Source organism: Carcharodon carcharias, chromosome 13, assembly GCF_017639515.1.
Source record: "Carcharodon carcharias isolate sCarCar2 chromosome 13, sCarCar2.pri, whole genome shotgun sequence".
NCBI lineage: Eukaryota > Metazoa > Chordata > Chondrichthyes > Lamniformes > Lamnidae > Carcharodon > Carcharodon carcharias.
The window spans coordinates 12,898,428-12,904,427 of NC_054479.1; the positions used below are offsets into that span (position 1 = coordinate 12,898,428).

Below are 6,000 nucleotides of genomic sequence, written 5' to 3' on the forward strand. Positions count from 1 at the left end.
AGAAGTGTGAAAAGCCTCCAGCCTCTATGTACCAAGCTGCTGTTTCCAGGAACTGAAGTTAAGAGAAATCATTTTATGTATCACCGTCCGGGATATTGTGTGCCTTGCCTGGGTCTGTTGAAACCTTTATTGTTTTACTATTGCTTTAACAGGGAGTTAGATTGATTAGGGGAGATAAGAGTTATCATAGTAGTAATTTATAGACCTATGAGCTTAAATCATTTATTTTATTAATAAATGTTTAATTTATTAAACATTTAAAAACCTCTAAGAATCGGTGGACTTATTACTACTGAATTCAAGGCACGTATCTCAAGATAAAAATACAAATTGAAAAAAAGAGTTGTGGCTGCCGTCTCAAGTTTCCCTCTGGGATTTGAGCACCTCAGCATTTACAATCCACTGTGCCGATATAAGACCAGTACCCCCACGGGACTCCCTCCAAACCCCTGAACCCTCCAGGGGACTCCCTCCACACCCCCGACTAGCCCACCTGACATGGTATTTCCCACCCCCTCATGACTCCCCATGGAATTCCCCCCTACATGACTCGACCCCCACACCCCACAGCCCGCCATCCTGACCCACTCCAACCCAACCGGACACTCACCTTCCACCAACACCCCCCCCACCCCCACAGGCCCTACACCGCTCCTGACCCGCCCTCCCATCTGACCTCCGACACAACCCCACCCCCCCCCACCGCTGATGTTCTGCTCCCTCCCGCCCCACCGTCCAACCACCCCTGACCCTGCATCACCACCATCGCACCCCCCCCCCAACACTTTGTCCGACAGCCCCCTCAATGTCCGAACCCCCACCCTCCTCCGATCTCAGATCCCCACTGCTGTCCACCGATGTCCAACCCCTCCCCAATCCCATCTGACTTCCGATCCTCCACACAACCCAAATCCTATCCATGTACCTTAGAGACTTACGTTCTCCCTGACACAGGGGCAAGTGCCAACATACTACACTTGCGAATTCTAAAAGACATGTATCCACAGACAAGGAAGGCCATGATGAAACCTACTACTGTGAAACTCTCAACAGCTACTGGAATAAGCAGTGAAAGATTCCTCACTGCAGAAACTGTGGAAAACCATCATTGAAGGATGGTCTGATTCAATTCAGCAAGTCCACAAATACGTGAGACCATTTTGACTTTAAAAGGATGAACCAGGCACCTCCCGGGCTCTCACTTTTAAAGGCAGGCAGGTTATCATACCGGAATCCATGCAACCTGATATTCTTCAACAACGTCATCACTTGCACATGGGCATAGGTCGAACAAGAAGACTCACTAGAGAGACAGTCTATTGGCCAGGTCTGATCAATGACATTGAAGTCATTGTCAAGAAGTGCAAAGCATGTGCCAAGTGATCACAAAGAACCACTGATTTCACATGAAGTTCCTACCCATTCTTGGTCCAAAATCGCATCTGACCTCTTTCATATCCATGACACTGACTTCATTGTTGACTAACTTACCAATTATCCCATTGTTCGACAATTGCACAATACGTCAAGCACAACTGTTGAAGACACTCCAGTGCTATTTTCAGTTTATTTGGAGTGCCTAGAGAGATCATTATGGATTACGGTTTGCAATTTATTGGTGAGCCATTTCAGGATATGAGAGAAGTGGAATAAGATCGCACTACTACTTTTCCTCATTATGCTAGATCTAACCACCTAGTTAAACGAATGATTCACATGGTGAGATCTCTAATTCTCAAATGTAGACAGACCAAGCAAGATCTACACATTACAATGTTACATCTGAATGCGACACCTTTAAGTGCAACTATTCCATCACCAGCAGAGCTCATTTGGGCAGACTAGTGCATTCTAATTTACCTACTCTTACCCATTCTACTCTATCAGGAAATAGAGATCAACTTTTGAGACTGCAAAAGATGACCAACGTGCATGATAAAAATGCAGCTACAGAATTGCCAAGTTTACAGTTGGGACAAGTCACATCCAGGATCCCACAGAAGGTACGTGGCAACCAGCCGAGGTGACAAGAGTTTGTTCAGAAACAAGGTCCTATGAAGTCATTACACACAAAGATCAAATGGTGAGACATAACAGAGGACGACTCAGATCCATTCCAGCTCCTAAGTACAGCTCTACTGCAGAGGACCAATTCCCAAATGCAACCAGTAACAACATCCTAGAGTGCCAATCCCACAGATCACTGTGACCAATTAAAGAAATCTCCAGAAAAGGTTACCATTACAAGATCTGGGCATACCAGCAGATTACCTCTAGAGACTCAGATTCACTGGTCCGATACACTTATATAATGGTAACTAAACACAAATATGTATTGTAAATAGTTATACTTCTTTGGAAGTCTCAATAAATGAACCTACATGTTTACCCAATCACTCATGAGTGATTGGTGCCTTTATAAAAACCACGACAAATATAACATATATGTATCGATTTAGCTTGCGTAATTTGGGACAATCACAAGGTACACATCCTACAGCAGAACTTAGTCTTCAATTTGACATAGAGTGTATTTTATTTTTAGCCAACATTAGAAAACCATAATTAGCTATATACCCACGTCAACTCCTGTGTTGCCACCCCACCAGAAAGGGTAGACTTGCCACTGAGGAAGGTTCACCAGACTGATTACTGGAATGGCAGGATTGTTGTATGAGGAGAGATTGGGCTGAGGAGGCCTGCATTCACTGGAGTTTAGAGGAATGAGAGGAGATCTTATTGAAACACATAAAATTCTGACAGGGCTGGACAGACTGGATGCAGGGATGAAGTCTCCTCTGGCTGGGGGGGTCTAGAACGAGGGGTCACAGTCTCAGGATATGGGGTAGACCTTTTAGGATTGAGATAAGGAGAAACTTCTTCACTCAGAGGATGGTGAACCTGTGGAATTCCCTACCACCAAAGACTGTGGAGGTCACGTCACTGAATATATTTAAGAAGGAAATAGATAAGATTTCTGGACTCTAAAGGCACCAAAGGGTATGGGGAGAGAGCGGGAGTACTGCGTTGAGATAGAGGATCAGCCATGATCATATTGAATGGTGGAGCAGGCTCGAGAGGCTGAATGACCTACTCCTGCTCCTATTTTCTATATTTCTATGTTTGGAGCATCCAAATTTCTTTTTTGAACCACGGACACTGCTTCCTTCCTACTCCAAAAGAAATGAAAACTCATTAGCGGCCTTTATTCTTAAGGCACTGCTTCATAAAAAAAAATTAACTCAAGTAGACGTATTTTCGCTGGTTGTCAGTGTTAACTGCAAACTAGAAAATGTGACCATTACAGGTATATGCGATGGGTTTTAAGGTTTCCTGAAGTCTTACAATACACCTGCACCCGCCGATTCTTCCTCTTGTAAAAGAGAGGGAGGACCATGTTAATTTCTGTGATAATTAACAAAACTACCAATGGTATCACATCTCATTCAAAACCACAATTCGGTTAGTCGTTTGTTAATTTTGGCTTTTTTATAAAAAAAAAATGGACATTTTTTTCCAATTGTCCTTTAAAAAAAAAGGAATTTGAGCCCGTGAGCTAAAGATCCAAACACATACAACAATCCACACATAAAATAGGCACGTTGCTTTCCTGGGGGCATCTCTTAACATCGCACAAGTCCTAAACTAATAAGCCTTCGGAAACAACATTTCAACGGCCGAAGGGGGTTGAGCTTGTGCACAAGGCGCTGATTCAGTCCTGAGAAAGTTTTAAACGCAGTTAACTTGTCCCATTGTCAGTTCCAGTCCGAATTTACCGCCGGCACGGCACAATATTCAAGTTACCCTTTTTAAGGGGAAGTCATTGTAACATTTTAATCATAATCCCGGTGCGTTACCTGTTGGGTCCAAAATGCTGGTCTTGATGCTCGGTTGCTGTGGACCGGACTGGACTTGACTTGACTGGGCTCGGATTGGGGGGGGGAAACAAGAAACCTGACTGATATTTACATCGACCAAAAAAAAAACTCGAATAGTGGGAGACTTTGCTCTGCTCCTTTAAATAGGTCTTGCCAGTTAAATGTCGCCTCGCTCAGGAGGATGTTACGTCCTTTAGAGACACATCAACACGTATTGCAATGTGTGTGTGTGTGTGTGTGTATATATATATATTAAAAAAAACCACATCCGTGGGGGGAGGAGGAGGAGGAGGAGGAGGGGGGGGAAATAACCTCAGGTCAAATTCCCATCCAGGAGTCTTATTAACCGCAATCCCACCGCTCGCCCCTCCCCAAGGCAGCTGCGTCCAACATGATTCAGAGAATGTGTTTCAACATCAGCAGGAGTCGCTTCCGAACCTCTGGGAACCAGGAACATGCTCTGGGTCTATGAAGACGGTGCGGGAATCATACCTTCGGCCAAAAGTCCACCCTGACTCCCCCGCCCAGCTCCGTGTCAGAAGTATCTTACCCCTGGCGAAGATTCAAACGGCTGACCATCTTGGTCAGGCGGTTTCCGAACGGAAAGGCAAGGCTGCAGTCTTGCCCTCATGGACCTTCCGCCCCTTAGATAAAGCAGAAGATTTAAACCGGCAACTACATGCCCAGGGTTGAGGGGTTTATTATTGCTTGGTCTGGCGGCTGGTTTTTTTTTTTAATCAGCGCGATTCGTAGCTGAAATTGGCAAAACTGGCGCAAAATAAAAATGGATAAGGGAAATTTAGACGCAAAGTTGCGTCAAAGCGTCAAATCGTGTTTCCGCTTTTTTTTATGGTTCAAAAAAAAACACGCGGGCATAAAGCTTCGCCCACAAAGCTCCATGTCACAATAGCAGCTTCCACAGGGAGGTTTAGCCGGTTGCACTCCTTCTCCTTCCAATAGGGTCTTCAAACTGAGCCCTTTTATTTTGGATGCACAATCTTAAACGTTTCGAGGGGTGGGGGGTGACTCCTACCAGTGAAACGGAAGCCAAACTCTGTACACGCACAGGTTTGTGCAGGCAGTCAGGGTGAAGTTATCAGACGTGCACCCTCCAGCATCTGTTTCCAGCTCTAGCGTCCTCCAGTCCTGATGAGAGGACATTGATTGTCCTGAAACATTAACTCTGCTCCTCTCTCAACAAAATGCCGCTGCCCTGCCGACCATTTCGAACATTTTCCGTTTTTAGTTTCAGATTTCCAGCATCGACAGCGTTTTGCTTGTGCCGGTGTTTAATTCACAGTCACCTCTCTTTCGGAATGCCAGCTGTGAAGGGGTTCTGCTCTTGTCTCCAAAGGGATTTCCATTTGTCTCTTTTACCTTTGTTCACCTTCATTGCTTTCCACTTCTCTTCAGGTGTTTGATTAGGTGCCTACCAAAACTAGCTTTCACAACCACACCTCCGACAATCTTCAGCAACTGTCTCCAAGTGAAATTCCACCCTTCATATTTAGGGTTCACCCATGATCACGGATATTTCCAAGACATCCGGTGGTCCTGGAACCATTGCTCTCTCTGCGTCCTGAGATGTACATGTAGGTTCTTGACCTCTCTCTCTCTCTCTCTCTCTCCAGCAACACTGCCTCACTATCTCAAAGCTGTCCTGGTTTGCAGTGCATTTTAACAAAACACTTATTTTCTTTCTTTGAGATTTCAAGGGCTGCAAGCTTCAATAGCTCATGGATACCAATGCCCCTCTGGATTCTTCTTCCCCCTTCATTTTCCTCTGATTCCATCCTGTTTTCCGATCTCACCCCTTGCCGTTGTATATTCACCATACCTTCTGTTCCTTCTCCTCTCTGATCTTGACTGATCTGTCCTCAGAAAAGGCCTCAGCTTTAACCTCTTACACCCAAGCTGCAATCAGTTTCAAGTTGTGCTTAGGGCTGAGCTCTCCTTCTGTCACCTTCACCTTCATGACCACCCTCTTTAGCCAGGAGTCCTGCCCCCAGCCTGCACAGGGGTCACTTCCTCATCTTAGAATTTCCATTCCACTTGGACCCCTCCCTCTGGCCCCTTACTCTGAATTCTGATGAAAAGGTCACCGACCTGAAATGTTAACTCT

General features: G+C 45.2%; 1 protein-coding gene across 2 annotated transcripts in view; it reads right to left on the reverse strand.

Moving 5' to 3' along the window:
* ydjc (YdjC chitooligosaccharide deacetylase homolog) overlaps positions 1–4,989 on the reverse strand; it is a 64,277-nt gene extending 59,288 nt beyond the window's left edge. Inside the window, exon 1 of one of the 2 annotated variants that reach the window (XM_041201910.1) lies at positions 4,912–4,989. The gene's annotated coding sequence lies outside the window, so the exon portion shown is untranslated. Of the gene's footprint in view, positions 1–3,857; positions 4,611–4,911 lie in introns of those variants that run through there. The other variant, XM_041201909.1, reaches the window with a different exon arrangement.
* Between the last annotated feature and the right edge of the window lie 1,011 nt (positions 4,990–6,000).